Here is an 18,816-nt window from a genome sequence, read left to right on the forward strand (position 1 = left end):
TGTACATTAGAGCCTCATTCTTATTTTGAAATATTGCCATTTTTATTGGATTTAAAATATTTTTTCATTATCACAAGAAGTTTAGTGACAATTTCAACTATTGTAAAATTTGAAAGGCTGTAAAAGATAAGCTCTAACATTTCTGATCATGGGCTTGTTTGAAAAAAATCTCATCAAAGGAAACTAACAAGACATTGAAAGGATTATGATGAAAACATCTTGGTTAGAAATTATGTATAATAATTTAAAGCATAGCTAACTTAATAGAAAAGTGGTTATTATAGAAGCAACCTAAAATTCTTATTAAAATGTAGGAAAGTATTTAATATTGCTTCTGCAGCTGTTGAGTACATTGAATGACATCCAGACTTTGAAATTCTAATGAGGAGTGTTTTGCACATAATACTTACTCTTTCCCCCCAATAATTTACATTTCATTTTACATAATATTTAGAAATTACAATTTTTCTTTTTTCTTCCACAAAACTACTTGCAGGCACTCATATCCATGTAATTTCTCACAGGGAATATAAACTTTATCATTTTATTTGTGTGCCACAGCATGAAAAACACTGGGAAGCATTTGTCTGGGAACAGTGAATATCAAGTCTTATCACCAAACACAATCACCTTTTCTATCCAGTGATTTGCTGAAGGGGATGGCATACAAGAAATAATGGCAGGGACTGGGGATGTGGCTCAAGCAGTAGTGTGCTCGATTGGCACGCGTACGGCCTGGGTTCAATCCTCAGCACCACATACAAAGATGTTGTGTCTGCTGATAACTAAAAAATAAAATATTAAAAAAATTTAAAAAAAAAAGAAATAATGGCAAAGGAACATGAAGTATCACTGTGATGCCTGAGTTCATCTTCTAAACTTCCTTATGGAATTAGAATACTTTGTTTCAGTTCAGGGACTGTGGGAGGTGGACCATGAAACCACTTCAGATTTTAGTGACCTGTGAGAAGGAAACACAACTCTTCAATTACAACAGCACATTGAAAGGAGTAAGTAGGCTGGTAAATTGGCACTCAACAGTTTCATGCCTTCACTTACTGTTCTATCCATGATCTAGACTCTTTTTAGATTAGAAATTCTTCCTTGGTGGTGATGGTTGAGGAGTGGTAGGGTGACATGCAACCAAGTACAACACAATTGCATTAACTTGCATAGAAACACATGGAAGGACCCAACACATTTTGAAAATTCAAAGACTTTGTGTAATAAATATTTCTTAAAAATTCCACTTCTGCTTTCTGCTTTGCTTTATATTGCCTTTTCAAACCTGACAATTTCTAAATTGAAAACAGCTATATTTTTTTTTCTCAGAATGTGGTTCAATAGTCACCAAGTTTTCATCATAATCTTGTATTTTGATTTATATTATAAAATATTAATATTAGTAATTATATTTAACTGACTCCAATGAATATATATTAACAAGAAATTCTTTTTTCACAAATGAAGAAGAAACCCAGAAGTGATGTTTACTTTTTATAAATAGATCTTATATATGTTTAAATCGGCTACTAGTGTGTGTATATGCATGCGTGCGCACATATATATACACACACACACAACTGCTAGCAATTCTATTTCTAAAAAAAATTAGAATATCAGTCAGTTAGAATACCAGTTAGAACTCTTATTGAGAAGTTGACTGAATTTAAATATTCTCTAATTTTTAAATTTCAATATTAATTATTTTTAAAGCTCCAGGAATTTAAATGAGGGCCTTATTCATGCTGGGCAAGCATTCTACCACTGACTTAAGCTCCAGTCTCCCATTCCCCAATTTAGTAAGATTTTTCTACACACCTAATCTTTGGTCTTGGCCGTGATTATATGTGGCCAGTTACATATAATGGGGAGATTAAATCATGTTTTTTAAATTTACTATCAAATAGGCAACTTGAATTATATTCTGCTTAAGATGTATGAAAGTGAGGGTGCAAGGCAGATTTCATGGGATATCATAAATGAAGACTAAGCTAAATGTTATGTGCTATATAAAAGGAGCTTACGGAATCATGTCTGTTATGATGAGGTGATGCTTTCAGAAAGTTGCTGTTGTGCAAAAGTAATTTTATCAGTGAAAGAAATTGACTGAAGGTCAGTTGAGAGGGCTCCCCATAGAAAGAATAAAGAAGAATAAGTATATATAACTGGGGCATGATATTTTCAGACTTGGAGGATGGTACACAGAGCTAGAGTGCTTGGACAAGTATTCAAAATGTAATAGAAGTATGAGATTCACATTATCTTGAGCTATTTAAGTTGAGAAGACACAGAAGAATTCAAATGAAAAATGTCATCTCAAATTTCCTCCCTTCCTTCCTTACCTTCTCAACATTTATTACAACAAAAACAACAGTCTGCTCTTAGAACAAAGATACTGTAAGAATTGAAACATAAAATAAGTACAAATAGCAAAGGGTGATATTAATGTAATCAATCTGTGATTTAAAAGTGACTTTGCCTTCGAATATTAACCTGGGTTTTTGTATAGATGGCCAAACAATCACATTATAGATCCAACAAAAATAGCCATAAGAATAAAAGAAAACCTCTTTTATTGCTTTGGAATTACACTATGAATTTTTTAAAAATTCATTTGACCCTTGAGAGCTAACATTACTTGAGAGTAAATGAGTGTTTGGATTCATAGGAATTAGAACTTCATGGTACAGCAGCCAAGCATAAAGAATTAAAAAAAAAAAAATGATTCTCCAAGGTTGGGTTTCTCTGGAGTATATTAAAGTAGAAGGAAGTCTGAGGGCAGATTGCCCAGATAAAGACTAGATATGGAGCTTCCCAACAAGTTAAAGAATGTTAATGTACTTTTATTCATTGTATTCTTTGCTGTGTTTGTGATTTTCATGTAGGTGCTTAGAAAGTTCATTGAGAGGATCTACAAACAATCCTCCTGCAAGCCACACATGCAATATGCCATATTCCTTCATGTTTTCTCCTAAAAAGCAGACAAAGCATTTCTGGCCTGACAGGATGTCTTAGTAACTCTGCCTGGGCTCATTTTAAAGTTCACTTTTTGCTGGAACCAAAATGTTTTTATAGGAGGCTTGTGTATTCTATCAGTCGTTTTGAAGAATTACATCAACTCTACCTTACTGACCCTGTCCCCCACACTCTTAGGTTTTCATCTTAATAGGTGGGACAGCTTCTATTATGATGGTAAAGAAGGAGTAAGTGCTATTTAATTTTTAAGTTGACTTTGAACAAAATCATCCTTTAAAAGTAGAACATATTACTGAATATTGGAGGTTACTCATTCACTTTTCTACTCATTTATTTTTCCAACACTTGTTTGAGTACAAATGCATGCTGGGTATTACAGTAAGTCCCAGGGAGACAAAGATGAAGAACTACCCAACTTTGATCTCTCAGTGAGTCTCCTGGAACAGACAAAAGGAGAGTGCAAGTGTGTTGAATGCATGCGAGAGGATACCTCCTATCTGCACCAGACAAGAGCAGTTCTTCATCACAGAAAAGAAATTAAGACAGACTTTGTGTGTGTGTGTGTGTGTGTGTGTGTGTGTGTGTATGTTTGAAAGGGTGCCAAATATAAGAATAATGTTTTGAGGATACATATTCTTACAGAAATGTCAGGACTCAAGTACTTAGACTTTAGTGATCAAGAAATAACTTAAGGGGAGTTTTCCTCCCCTCCTAAGGTACTAGTTCTTCTGTTCTTTCCAAAAGCTTTTTTTGCTCACTGTAATTATAAGTGATTTTAACCTCCAATTGTACACCATTTCTCTAAGTCACAAAACCAACCATCAAATGGCACTTGCATTCTTGCGTCTTAGCTCAGATTTCCAAGGAAGAGAATTTAATTCCCATTGGGCGAAAGTCAATTTTCCTTATCTAATTACTGTGCTCCAGACATTCTGTGGCCAAGGGCCCACACAATTCTCCTTGTGCATAAAACAGTGTACTGTGGAGCACATGGAGGTATTATCTACCTAAACTGATTGGATCAGAGAAGTTGATCTGAAGATAAAGTGGCGTCTGTGCTGCAACCCCACAGATGAGTATTAATTAGCCAAACAGATAGATGGAAGAAGAAAGGTACTACTATAAGGAGAGGAAGCAGTAACACAAAGGCTTAGTTCAGTATGCAATTGGAGCATAACAGTCCTAAGGATAATTTTTAGTCATCAGTCTAGAACTAATCTATCTGCAGAGGTGGTGAAGGATCTAATCAGAAATATGAGAAGTTCAGCATTTTCCTGATGTCACTGAAGAAGAAACTAAAGTTAATTTTAGAGAAATTAAGCAAGGAGTGGCACATTTGAAAAACAAACTAGAAGATTCGAGATGAGATGGAGATTTTGTTATATCAATTCAGATAAGAAATCTGAGTTGGTTGCATTGGTGGTTTTGACTCAATGAGTGGATTGTCAATAGTGATGTTGAGGGGGCTGTTAGGGAAGATCAGTACTAGAGCGTATGCTTACGCATGAGGTCCTATATCAATCCCTAGCACTAATCCTCCCCCTAGTAGTGGTGATGAGTGACAATTGGCATTTAGATTTATTGTGTTTCTGAGTAAGACAGAGAATAACATAAAGGGAAAGCTACCAAGCCTCATGCTTGAGAGATTGTATGATGAATGACTGTCCCATTCACTGAGATAAGAGTGACAGTGGAGATGAGAATGCTGGTAAGGAGTGGTATGTTGTCAACTGAACATTTATCCATTGAATAAAAACACAATATCCCAACTGCGTGGGGTTGCACATGCCTGTACTCCCACCCACTTGAAAGGCTGAAACAGGAGGATCACAATTTCAATGCAAGCCTGGGAAACTTAGTGAGACCCTGTCTCAAAATAAAATAAAGGGCTGTGGTGTAGCCCAATAATAGAGCACTTGCTTAGTATGTACAAGGCCCTGGGTTCAGTCCTCAGTAATTAACACACACATATGCACACAAACACACACACGAAAACAACAACAACAAACACAGTTTGATGCAGTGGCAAGTGCCTATAATCCCAACTACTTGGGAAAGTGAGACAAATTTAAGGCCAACTTGGGCAACTTAGTGAGACACTGCATCAAAACAAAACAAAAGGTGGTGAAGCATCCCTGGGTTCAATCCCCTACATATATATATATCCCCTACATATGTATATGTATATATATCTCATATATATGTATATCTATACACACAAAAACATGTATATAACTGTATTATTTGCATAATCCAATATAAAAATCTGAAAAAAATAGTTAAAAGTGCTATTTTTTAGCATAACTTATTTTCATTACAAACAAAAGTTCGTGCTATTCTTTATATTAGCAATTCTATTTTGACCTAGATATAAGATATCCTGAAAAATGAGAACATTTGCCAGGATTTTCATTCAATCCTTCCTTACCCTCCAGTAATACCTAACAAGGATATAGTGGAGCCAAGATTAGGTCTAAATTTTGAACTTGTCTGTCTTCTCAGACCCAGATATATTTAGTCGTTGTTCAGTTCCTGTACAGGGTTTCATGTCAGAATCTGGAAAGAAGCAGGAAACTACTAAGGTCACATTTGTACTCATTAACAATGTAACATAGAATATACTTCAATAAAACAATAACAAAAGTAATCCATGTGTCTTTTGAGAATGCCTCAGAAATGAACCTGGATTAATCCCTTGCCTAATTAAAACTAATTATTAAAACAGCATATCCCTTGATGACAGCCTAAAGTGATGTTTTATCTTGAGAAAATGGCTAACATTCTTATTGGCTAAAGATTTAGTCTCTAAAATAAAAGCTGCAATCAAAAAAGTTCTTTCCAAGTTGTAGGTTCAAGGCCACAGTTGCAAACCTCACATAATTTTACATATGATGGTGGTATAGAAAACTGGTATAGGCAGGATAAGGGTGCAGAAGCACATTTGTTGGGTTATATATTACAGCGTGATTTGGGAATTGAGTCAGTTCTTTTGTATACTATAAGGTCCAAGTTATAGACTTTGGAATAAATGAAGGTTAGGGAGGCTACTACAGATTGCTTTAAAACCTATAAGACAGAATACCTCCATCTGGTAATTAAGGTTGTAGGGAGCACATTTTCTCTTGCCTCATATGATATCCTCATACATGTCTTATCCTTCAGCCACAGGAATGACTAGTCTTGGGTCAGAGAAGGTGCTTGTGCAGGCGAAGTGGCATTTGTGCTGCAACCAGACACAGACAATGGTAATTAGTGGAGCATAGACACAGAGAGATTTTATAGATTTACTGGACAAATGTTTCCCTCCATACCTTCGGCACATATTACCTTTGCTGGTAGGAACGTTCTATACTACTTAACTCCTCTAAGGTCAGCAAAGAATGTTATTTATGGTTGAAACTGAGATGATTTTCCTCCTCTTTCATCTTTAGTTCTGTTTCTCCCCCCCCCCAATACTCACCATACTTGAGATTGAATATAGTGGTGCTTTACCACTGAGCTAAATTCCTAGCTACTTTTATTGTTTTATTTTGACACAGAACTTTGCTAAATTGCCCAGGCTGGTCCTGAACTTGTGTCCTCTATCTTCAGCCTCTTGAATAGCTGGGATTACAGGCACCCGTGCCTGGTTTTGGCTTTATTATTGGCAAAACATTTCCTATTCTTCTGGTTTTAAATTAGAAGGGTCTGAAAGTTGTGCATGTGTGCATACACATCTGTGGAGTTTTGTTTCTCTTTATTTCCTTCTGGCTTTTATCTTTTTATTTGGTATAACTTATAATCACTGGAAAATCTGAGCATTTGTTACTCTTAATATGTTTTATTAGTGTTATGTATATTGACAGTGATGAGTTATCCTTCTGGCATGTTCTCATATTCTTATTGCTCATACTCCTCTAAGTTTTTGGAAAAGCTGGTTCTAATTTTATTATTATATTACTGTCTGAAGTGTGTAGGTGAAATCTAGGAATTCATGAGAGGTAAAGAGATGAAAGAAATTGTAAGAGAAGAACAGAAATTAATGTTGCTACAGCAACAGAAAACCTTCTATTTTACAAGCTCAGCCTTTTGGATGTAACTCTTACTGCAGGAGAATAATATAATGTGGCCTTCAAACTGCTGTGTTAGCTTTCTTGTTTTATATGACACTATAATATTATTTCAGATAAAAGCCCCTGCTCACATTTATTTGCCTCTTTCAGTGAAGTTTGCTAGTTTAGACAAGACTTCTGGTCTAATTGGTATGCAAAATACATCCTTTGCACATCACTCTCTAGAATTCTTATGTGCATCTAGGGTCATATTATGTTTTTATGTGGGAAGAAAATTAAAAGGCCTCTAGGGAAACAGGTCAGGTATTAAAGTCTTAAAATATGCGTTGTTGCCCTAAACATAATTTCAAAGAATTTCTTTAAGGACCACGTTTCCTTTAAAAGTGGTATAAATTCTTGAATGATATATCTAATTGAAAATAAAGGTATTAGTGAATTTGGCCTTCAAGTATTTCCAGGAAAATATGATAAACCATCTTTCATTTCTGTTGCATAAATTATACTTTATTTTTCCTCTCCAACTAAAAAGTGTGAGAGTAACTCTTCTAAATTCTCACAGAAATGATATTTTGACCATTAAAATTGCATGTCAGAAAAACTATGAATAATGGGAAATGGATGCTAAATTTTGACATTTAGGCCCCCAAATATTTTTTTCTGGAATATTATTAGGACAACATTTTATATTATTCCATTAATTCATTGAGTATCTGCCATGTTTTGAGAATTTTATGTATGTTCCAAAGAAGCAAATCTTATACTACTATGAGAGATACTTTTCAGAATAAGTAAGTTACTTAAAAGTCTCTTCTTTTTTGCTCAGTTTCCTCCGATGGAACCTATGTGTGGTAATAAATGACATATGAAATGTATCTCAGATACAGAGAGGAAACTGCCTGGTATTTATAGAAGCATTGACTCAAAATTGAAATGGAAAAGAAGGGCAAGGCAGGCAATGTTGTGCATGTAATATTTTCATGGATTGCTTTACGTTTTTAGATTCTACAGTTTCTACTTATACAGGTCTTTAGTACACAAATGTAGAAATTTGACCAGGTGTTCTAGTTTATTTATTCATATATACAGTAAATTAAATTTGCTGTTTTTCCAGCTCTTAGTTCTCAAGAGAACTAAGAGCTGTTTCTTTTTCTTGGTTATTTTTTTTTATTTATTTAATTCTTCAATCTTTTGGTTTTACTGTATGAAATTGCAAATAATACTTGGGTTTTTGGTTCAGAGAGATCTGTGCTCAGATTCATCTTTACAGTGAATTAGCCATATTAAAATTGGTGTTATTATGTCTGTATAGTTGATGTTCTAGTTCTGTGAATGGCACCACCCAGTCACCTAGGTATCATACATTGTTGCTGTTAAATTAAGTATAATACATAAATATATTCAATATGATAAAACATAGAATTCTTAAAACCTAGTGTTTTCTACCACTTTTTGCCCTCCTTTCAGCTTTCTGTTTTATAGTAATTATACCAGATCTCTCTCTCTCTCTCTCTCTCTCATATATGTGTGTGTGTGTGTGTGTGTGTGTGTGTGTGTGTGTACGTATATAGATCATTCATACATACATGCATACATACATATATATGAAAATTCATGAATAATTTCAATGAATTCATTTATTTATTTGTTAATATTTCCTTTTAGATTGGGGAAGAGACAAAATAGTGTTCTAAAATACCAGTTTTACATTTTGGGCACATTCATGGATGTGATCATCACTTGAGTTCATTGAGTATAAATGTTTGGAAGAGAATAATTTAACTATTTGTTGTCTATTTAATATTTAGAGTAACCTCCTTGAGGCTATTTATTTTCTCATTGATTTCATAGTTGTTGGTGAGGGAGAATAAGCAAACCAGATGTGCAACTGAATCTGTGCTTTGGTGGAATATTGTGTCAATGAAATGAAGAGGAAAAAATGGCATACCTTGTATGAGATGGGGATATGGGAGAAAAGGGATAGACGGACCATTCTTATATGAAGTGCAGTTTTAACTAACTCTAGAAAAATCCCCAGGGTAATTTGCAAGCATAGATGGAGATGGGAAAGGAAGGTATTCCAGAGAATTGAATTACATGAACAAAGCTGCAGTTGGAAAAAAATTACAGTTGGCTAAATTTAGGACAGTTTCATGAAACAGAGGATAGTGAGTATAACTGACAACAAGCACATGAGGAAAGAAGGGATAGGTAGTTGAAAAATAAGTTATAGTCATCTTGTAGGGGGTCTTAAATGCCAGGGTGAGACTTTGTATATAATTTTTTCTGTAGTGGGTATTCTTTTGGAGCTTCTAATTAAATTTGCAGGTTAGAACCTGCTAGATTATGTGGAGAAAGTTAGGATACAGAGGGACTTAAAAGTATAGAGATTAGTTAGGTTGTTGCAGTAGGGCAGAAAGTAATGAGTGTTTGAGCTGGGGAGATAGCAGTGGTCATGGAAAGAAGGGAGTGATGTGAGAGATGCACAGAGTTTGAATCTGCAGTCCTTAGCTACTAATTGGGTGTAGGAGGTAAGGTTGAGGAAAGAATCAAAGATACCTAGGTGACTGGGTGGTGCCATTCACAGAACTAGAACATCAAGAGGATGCTTTGGCTTTTTAGAAATAAATGGTGAATATGGCCTTAGAAATATTGAGTTAGAGGAGCAAATATGAAGCAGACTCTAAATATATGACTCTTGATCCGAAGAGAAAGTTATTGCTAGTGATAAAATTTGAGAATTTTTGATGTAGATGTGATAAAGCCATTGGAGTTGATGAGATTTCCAAAGCAGAGAATAGTCAAGGAGAGATCCTTGGGACACACATTTAGAGAGAGGGGAAATAGCCATTGAAGGCAGTCAAATCGTGGTTAATATTACTGATTAATTGAAGTGACATCCCAAACTTTTCTTATGCTCTCCACCTCTGAGAGTACCTGCTAATGTCAATCCAGAAGATGTTCATACATATGTAATAGGATGATGACAGAGCAGGAGCTAAATGGATGAGGAGAGCGGTTTTGATTCTCACCAATAAATTACTGACTCAATGACCTTTCACAAATGTCCTACATATAAGAAGAGCAAATAATAGAGGATTAGATTTGTGAATATATGTGATAGAAGTGAGGATATTTGACTAAGTTTAGGTATTTTCTTCCATTTTGGAATTATAATTCTTTCTTCCTTTTTTAGTTTTGATCACTAATTAGTTGTAAATCATCCGTCAAAATGTAATACTTGAGTGAACACATATTAAAGAATATAATTAAATTTCAAAATTGTTATTCTGGGAAAATTTAATGCTGAAATAATAAAATAGACACTGGGACATTTTTAATCAAACGTGGAAGTTAACAATTAAATCACATGTTATATAATGTAATAATTTGTGACTAATGAATTTAAAAATATTTAATATATACTATAGCCCAAAAAAGGAAGAATTTATTTATTTAAAAATTTTAAGATTTAAGAATTATACTATAGCAAAAGTATTTGAAATTAATGATCCATTTATCGAAACTGAATTAGAAATATGAAAAGGTGAATTATCATTATTTGTAACATCTTCTGAAACACATAATTATACATAACTACCATTATATCTATGTTAATAAGTAAACACAACAATACTTTTATTCTTTTAAAAAATCTCAGGAATATAGTAGTGCTAGGGTTGTAGCTCAGTAGTAGGGTGCTTGCCTACTATGTATGAGACCCTGGATTCTACCTCAGGTAGATAAATAAATAACTAAATAAGTAAATAAATTTCAGGAATTAAAAAATAAGTTGATTACTCAATGTTACTGTAAACTGTGGTCTTATAAATGTAATTTATTCCCACAGTTTCACTTCAAAAAGAAAAACATTGTATCATTTGGCTCTTCTAATATTTAAAATTTTAACTTTATTTTTATTAAATAATATGATTACTTTAATGATGATATGTTCCAGCATAATAACTTGAGTGGCTTATGAAGATACATATTTTGTTGGTTTACTTTTTAACCTGTTTTTTCTAATGTTTTACAAAACAGTTTATCATCTTAAAAAAAATAACTATGACAACATAGTAATGCTGAGTAGGTACTTGTGTAATAACTACTATTTCATCTTTAATTGATATGCACAGACATATAAGTACAAGTCTATAGGTTTACATATAATTATTGCATGCCTGAAATTTAAACAAGTTGGAAATGGATAGAACATAAAGATAGATTTCATTTAAATTTCTATGGTAGTTAGTTCAGAGAATCCTCTGTATGGAAGTTTTTATAAGATTTTTAATTGATTTTTTTAAAAAAAATGAAAGCAAAATTCATTACAATTCTTATTACATGTATACAGCACAATTTTTCATATCTCTGGTTGTATATATAAAGTATGTTGACACCAATTTGTGTCTTCATACATGTACTTTGGATAATAATGTCTATCACATTCCACCATCATTTCTAACCCGATGCCCCCTCCCTTCCTATCTGCCCAATCTAGAGTTCATCTATTCCTCCCATACTCCCCATCCCTGTCCTACTGAGTCAGCCTCCTTACATCAGAGAAAACATTCAGCATTTGTTTTTTTTAGAGATTGGTTAAATTCACTTAGCATTATCTTCTTCAATGCCATTTATTTACCTGTAAATGCCATGATTTTGTTCTCTTTTATTGCTGAGTAAAATTCCATTGTTTATATATGCCACATTTTTTTTATCCATTCATCCTCTGAAAGGCATCTTGGTTGACTCCACAGTTTAGTTATTGTGAATTGTGCTCCTATGAACATTGATGTGGCTATGTCCCTGTAGTATGCTGTTTTTAAGTCTTTTGGGTATAAACCGGAACAATAAGTGTTGGTGAGGATGTGGGGGAAAAGGTACACTTATACATTGCTGATGGGACTGCAAACTGGTGCAGCCAATATGGAAAGGAGTATGGAGATTCTTTGGAAGACTGTGAATGCAATCACCAGTTTTGTAAGATTTTGATGTAAACTAAAAGAATATTATAAACTGAATGTTTCAAGGTTCTTTTCTTTTCTCTCCTTCTCCTTCTCCTTCTCCTTCTCCTTCTCCTTCTTTTGCATGCTACAAAATGTATTCTCCTCCTGAGAAGATTATGGTACAAACTGAGTTAGGGCCTATATAACAAGGTTTGCAGTTAGGGTCAGAGCTTTGTAAACTAAGCAGAACTTGAAACACTCTCATTGTCAGAGCCTTCCTATATAAGCATCTTTATCTGTCAAAAGTCTTCATCATCACAAATCCTGCACAGTATTAGAACTCCATTTGCCATAGTTTTTATTCTCTCATCACCAGGCCCTTCTTTCTTATATTTGCCTTTCTAACTCTCAGTCATCTTTTAGTTTTTGGAAGTTGGGGTCTGGAGCAGTTTAATTTAGAGATTAAGTGGATAGTTTTTTGGTCCAAAATGTCTGGTGTATCCAATTGTGACTCAATTAGGTTCTCTTATTTTTCACATAAGAATAACAGCAGTAAAAACTCAGAGGGTTGTTGTATTAAATGAGTTAAACCACATCAGTTCCTTAGAATATCCTGTAGCATGCAGTAAGCAATAAGTGTTAACCATTAAATTCTTCTGTGCTTCTCTGTATGTTTTTTTCTCTATTGTTACTTCCTCTGGGAAGCCTTACTTGATCCCTGGAGGTTAGGCTATGACAACACTATCATATCTTATCTGTTTACTCATTTTCTTTCTTCTTTGCACTGTATTTAAGAGCAAAGGCTATATCTTTCAGCTTTCTATCCCAAGCATCCAGAATTGAGCATGCTATGTAGAAACAACACATTTTTTTTTTAAGAGAGAGTGAGAGAGGAGAGAGGGAGAGAGAGAGAGAGAGATTTTTTTAATATTTATTTTTTAGTTCTCGGCGGACACAACATCTTTGTTGGTATGTGGTGCTGAGGATCGAACCCGGGCTGCACGCATGCCAGACGAGCGCGCTACCGCTTGAGCCACATCCCCAGCCCACAACACATTTTTTAATGAATATTGAATTAATGGAATTTTAGAGAAATATGCCACCATGTGCAAATTTATATCAACAGAATAATAGCTTACAAAACTGATTAAGCTTTAACAAAGTTTATAGAACTAAAAGGTTCACAGCCCCAAGTGCCATGATTTTGGAATCATGTGGTCTATTTCTTCTCTAATGGGAAGCAAGAACAAAGCTAGAGTTAGGTTTACATAATTATTATAGAATTCCATGAAGTGGAAGGACCACACTTTCTTAATTTTATTCTGAGTGCAATGTTGCAATATTCTGACTAGCTTTCTGCCTCATCAGCTATTTCTGCTGATGATATATGTACAAAGACCAGATGATCAGGGGCTCAGTGCCTAGAGGTAATGCAGTTTTACTCTGTTGGAGAGATTTAGAGACTCAAACCCCTGACCAGCTGTGGCTCACTTATTAATCTGTGAAGCTACTAAGGCAACCTATATTTGAAACAGAGAATACATTATGTTTGGCAAAGGAATGTGTGCCACTAAGGGAGGCAGATTTAGGTTTGATGAATTACTGTCAGTCTGGGGGTGATATGATCTAGGCATTTATGAATATTTAATGTATATGATTTTCCTATCCTTTTCAAAGTAACACACTTATTTGTTCCATTCTTGCTGCTGATGTTCAGCAGACCTGTTTCTTTATTATATAAAATGAACAGGTTGCTAACTTTTTCTTTCTTTTTCATGGTGCTAGAGATCAAACCCAGTGCCTTATTAATGCTCAGAAAGTTTTCTACCACTGAGCCAATCTATTACTTTCTATTCTTAGTACATCTTATGATCTTATGAATTTTGCCTGTATCTCTACCTACTTGCCTATGCAGCTTGTACTTTAGTGCATAAGTTTTATCATTTCCTTTTGTTTCTTCTATAGAACATGAGATATCCTCAATTAAAAGAGCAAACACACATTGTATATATTACAGTTAGGCTAATCGTAGGTTCTAATGTGGTCAGAGAGACAGTTTATACCTGTTCTGTGGTAATCTTTAATAGTGCCCTGTTTCACAGCCAAGAGTATTCTGATTTGTATGATTTATGTGGTTGCCTTAGTCATAATCCATTGTCTGCTACTTATAAAACTACATAAATTGAGGTAAATTATATGCTATCTCATCTATAACATTACTGGATTGGCTAGACTGTGAAGCCCTTGACCAATCTATAATTATGGGGAAAAAATAAAGCTTTTTCCTTCCTTGGTGCTGTTCATAAGACTTCTACCCTGAAGACAAGTGAGATTTTTAATAAAAATGGATCTAAATATAAGTTTTATATAAATGTATGCATTAACTACATTGAAATGTAGAAAATTACAGTTTTAATTTATATTTGGGGCAAAATATGTGATACATTATAACCATAGACTTTAAATTTGAAATACTAAAAGCACTTTTATTAATATCTTTGAAAGCTGAAGTATATTAAATAAAAAGCTTTGAATTCATTATAAGTAGTTTTAAAAATATTTTATGGCTTAGAATCCAACCTATGCTTATATTTCTTACCTGTACATTGAACTCAACAGTTGACAAAGAATACTAATTTCTGAGAAAATTATAACATTAGTTTTTAGTGTGATACATTTCCAGGTGTTTATGAGCCAGTGCTATAGGAATTTTGAAGATAATGAAAATTAAGTCAGATTTTTAGCCACAAATTTGCATGCATGTAATTTAAGCAAGTAAACAATTTAAACATGCATGCAATTCAAATAAGTTTGGATATGATCTGCACAAGAAAAAATGCACAAAAGCATGAATTGTTCTCAAATTGTCAGTACAGGTGTAGAAAGATAGCAAAGAAAATGTGGATAGCATTTTTTACTATCTCTGTTATTCATTTGTTCCCTGCATCTTTCAAGATTTATAACTAAAAATCTTACTATAGGTCTGCAGTCATATTTCAATGATGGGGCATATGCTTGGAATGCACAGGGCCATGAGTTTGATCTCCAGTTATTTTATCATATAGTAATATGTTTTCTCTCCCCTCAAAAATATTGTCCTAGAATATGTGGATATTTGAACTGCCTCTTTAATTTAAAAAATTGTTTATTTTCAGCTGGTATCATGTGTACAAATTTCCATGGCTCAGACTGAGTTTGGTGATCATAGATTTCAGGAGACATAGTTTTGCCTTTTGTTGTTATTGTAGTTCTAAAGGGTTAGAGATAATATATTAATTCATCATTCAAGTCTACCTGTACTACTGATTAGATGAATTCTACTGAAAATGTGGTACTGTTAGCTTTCTGTGGTGCCAAATTAATTTTGAAAATATAAAGAGATTTGATTGGTGATTACATAAGAGACTTTAATTTTTTTTTCATTTTTTTTAGGTGTATGGAAAAGCAAGAGTGGTGCAAACATCTATGTTTTATTGACAGTGAATGGGAGTTAGTATAAATATAAATGACAGAATTTGGCATTTAAATGTATGAACCATTTTTTCTTAGTTGATCATAAAATCCTTGTTGTATAAAACTATGCTTTTTCCCCCCTCATATGTTTGCTAGAGTTCACAATATTATTCATAGCTTATGGTACTAAGTCAATAATAATTTCTTTATTAATTAAAATACAAGTAAAACAATGTTTGTGTTCTAGAGACCACCACCTATGAAAGCATGACTTTACTGATAAAATGTTGGCATGATTATACTGGCATATTACATATAAGTGCAGTTAGAGAGCAGAGGATAGAAGTTGTGTGTGTGTGTGTGTGTGTGTGTGTGTGTGTGTGTGTATGTATGTATTCTTTCATAGACTGGAATATTGGTAAAAATGATTAGATGCCTGGCTCCTACCTGCTCCTCACTGGCACTGGCAACAAGTTTTCCTCTCAGTGTCACTTACGTTAGACTAACAGGCTGCAGTTGTGATTTCAGTTGTTTGCTTCTGGGCTTTGTGAAACCTGTGCACTAACTCTCCTGGGGTTGGTGGGCAGGGGAGTGCCTTGCATCATTCTGTAGCAGCCTTGGGGTTTCATAGTAGAGCCTTAGTGGCTTGCTGCCGTGAGCACTGTGAACAGCCTTCCAGTTGGAACACCATTATAATCAAAACATTTCATATTTTTCCTCCAGCAAGCATTTATTATGAAATCTATATGATGTGTAAGTAAATGACAAGGTTTCGATCCATGATAGGAATCTAACAATTTAACTCCTACTTGGAAAGAAATTGCAAACAGATAAAATCAAAAGAAACAGAAGAGCAGAACTGGCTTATGTGATCATTGAGGGCATAAGGGTACTTGCTGTAAGAGACCTCAAGGTGTGATATGTGCTCTAATTTTCTAATAGTATTCCTTGCTTTTCCTCACATCTGCATTATTTTGCCTTTAGTAATTCTTGAGAAAAGCATGGATTTCTTTTTATCATTCTCTGTAATTTTAGTTAGCCTGTGGAAATATTGTTTTTAACCTCCCATAACCCAACTTTAGAATATGTAATGTTAGTATCTGTGTTTCAAATGAAGGTATTGTGTTCTCACACATGCGTATAAAATAAAGGATCCTTTGGCTCTGAGTAAATGATTTATTCGATTTCATTCAATCTGTTTTATAATAATAAGCAGTTAATAAGCTAAAACAAAATATTTGGCAGAGATGATGATCTCTTCCCTTAGGAGTAATCTTGGAATCAGAAGGCATACCTCAATTTATATGAAGGTCACCAGTTTATAACTGTGTGTGTGAGGAAGGGAGGCAGTTGGCTATGCCTGACTGCATCTAGACAGGAAAAGTCTTGCATTTATAGGCAAAGAAGCTCTGTACTTTATCTTCAAAGTTAGAATAAAACTTTGTATGGCTTGGTTGGAGTTGGGGGGGGTTACTTTATCAGCAAGATCATTAATAACTTGGGACTCAGCTTTTCAAGTTACAATTAGCTGCTCAACAGCTGTGACCTTCAACAGCTACTCATTATTGTTGGTTCTGATTGTTCATTCCCACTGTAGAGCTCTTTTCAGAAATAGTTTCTCTGACATCATTGACCCCAGGGGTCAGAGTGAGAAATGCGTCTTCAAGCACTCATTTGTAAGTCTTGTTTCTGCAGGATGTCCTGTGTGTGTGTGTGTGTGTGTGTGTGTGTGTGTGTGTGTGTGTGTGTGTGTATTTCAGCCAATAGTTAATGCCTCCTTGTAAATCCAGCTGTGTGGTCAGATCCCAATTAAGATGATGCCTGCTAGATGAAGGGGCACCCTGGGAGCAGCAAGACCATTTAGTGGCCTCACATACAGAGTACTGAGGATAACACAGGCTGTTTTATTTCCTTTTTTTTTTTTTTTTTAAGGTCTCAATGCACATGCTTACCATACTCTGTCATGCACTGTGTAGCATCTCAATGGATCAGCAGGGATTTTAAACCTGCTGTGTGTTTGGCATACACTGCAACCCAAAGAGAAAGTGGGGATTAGAGAAACTGTAGTGAAGTATGAAATGAAAGCTCAGCTGGAAAAGGAGGACTGGATTATTTTCAACTTCTTTGCTTGAGTTCTTTCAGATATTAAGAACACAGGACTCTTAAGAAAAAAAGGATTTACCCTCTCAAGACAAGGTGTAGTGGATGATCTCTATATTTTGAACAGAGACTTAATTAGGGGAAGAGCTAGCTATCATAGAACAAAAGAATAAGCACTTCAGCAGGAAGGCTTAGCGAATTTGTTTGCTATTGATAAGAACTTTGCTGGCCAATTAAGACCTAGAGTTAAATTTGTATTCTTGGGGAGACTTGTCAGTGAAATGTGTATGTGATGAATGTTTTGAATATACACTCTTGGCAATTTCAACCTAAGATCTCAAATATATGAAATCGTGACATTGCAAATGGAATTTGTGGAAAGGAAGAGGTAGACTCTCTGTTCTTGCTGAGATTCTCCTCCAAATCACTAGAACCAGGATAGTGATTCTGGCCTCTGTGTCTCTGAGTTCGAATTTAGAAAAATAAGGAACTAAGTTAGACTTGATGGTATGTAAAGTTCCTGGAAAACTGCCTCAAATTCTCTCTCTTCTCTCTTTACTACTTTTACTATTACTAAGCTAAATGACTAGAAGTTGGAACCGCTGTATAAAACCTAAACAACTTATGGGGGTCCTGTCCTTTGCTGTCTGACCTTAGCTTCTCTACCATAGCAATAATATTTGTTTCCAATAACTAATGTCAAATGGTTATCCATTTTCCATTTTTTGAAGTGTCCATATTCATGAATTTTCTAATATTACTATTTCAAAGCATAGCTGCGCATTCAAATATCTGATAAGGTTCCCCTACAAAAATAACTCTTTCCAGAGAAAATAAACACCATCATTGATAATAGAAAGAAATATAAATTATCTATGATGTAGATACCATTATATCCCCTTTGCAAAAAAAAAATGAAATTGAGGTATAAAGAAATTAAATTGCTTGTTCACAATCATAACAAAATTAGGATTTGGACCCAAGTAACTGCTTCTTAAAGTTTGAAATCTTTGCTACTATTCCACATATTAAAGCAAAAATAAATGCAATGAATTTTCTTTAGGGGATCTAGGATTCCATTGTTGTAGACTTTAGAATTATTAAGCATTTTTATAAAACTGGATTAAATATAGAAAAATTTTCAGGAAGGTGATTTGGGGATAGAGCACAATTTTAATTTCAATTCATTGTGCATAAAGATTAACCTATACTTAATGCCTAGGTTGATGTCTTAAAGGAACACTTTTAAAAATATGAAATCATTGCACATTGAAGATTTACTGTTTATT

General features: G+C 34.3%; 1 protein-coding gene across 28 annotated transcripts in view; it reads left to right on the forward strand.

Annotated features, from left to right (window-relative positions):
* Positions 1–18,816, forward strand: part of Adgrl3 (adhesion G protein-coupled receptor L3) — a 773,708-nt gene that overhangs the window by 292,220 nt on the left and 462,672 nt on the right. The window lies entirely within an intron of this gene.

Source organism: Ictidomys tridecemlineatus, chromosome 9, assembly GCF_052094955.1.
Source record: "Ictidomys tridecemlineatus isolate mIctTri1 chromosome 9, mIctTri1.hap1, whole genome shotgun sequence".
NCBI classification, from domain to species: Eukaryota; Metazoa; Chordata; class Mammalia; order Rodentia; family Sciuridae; genus Ictidomys; species Ictidomys tridecemlineatus.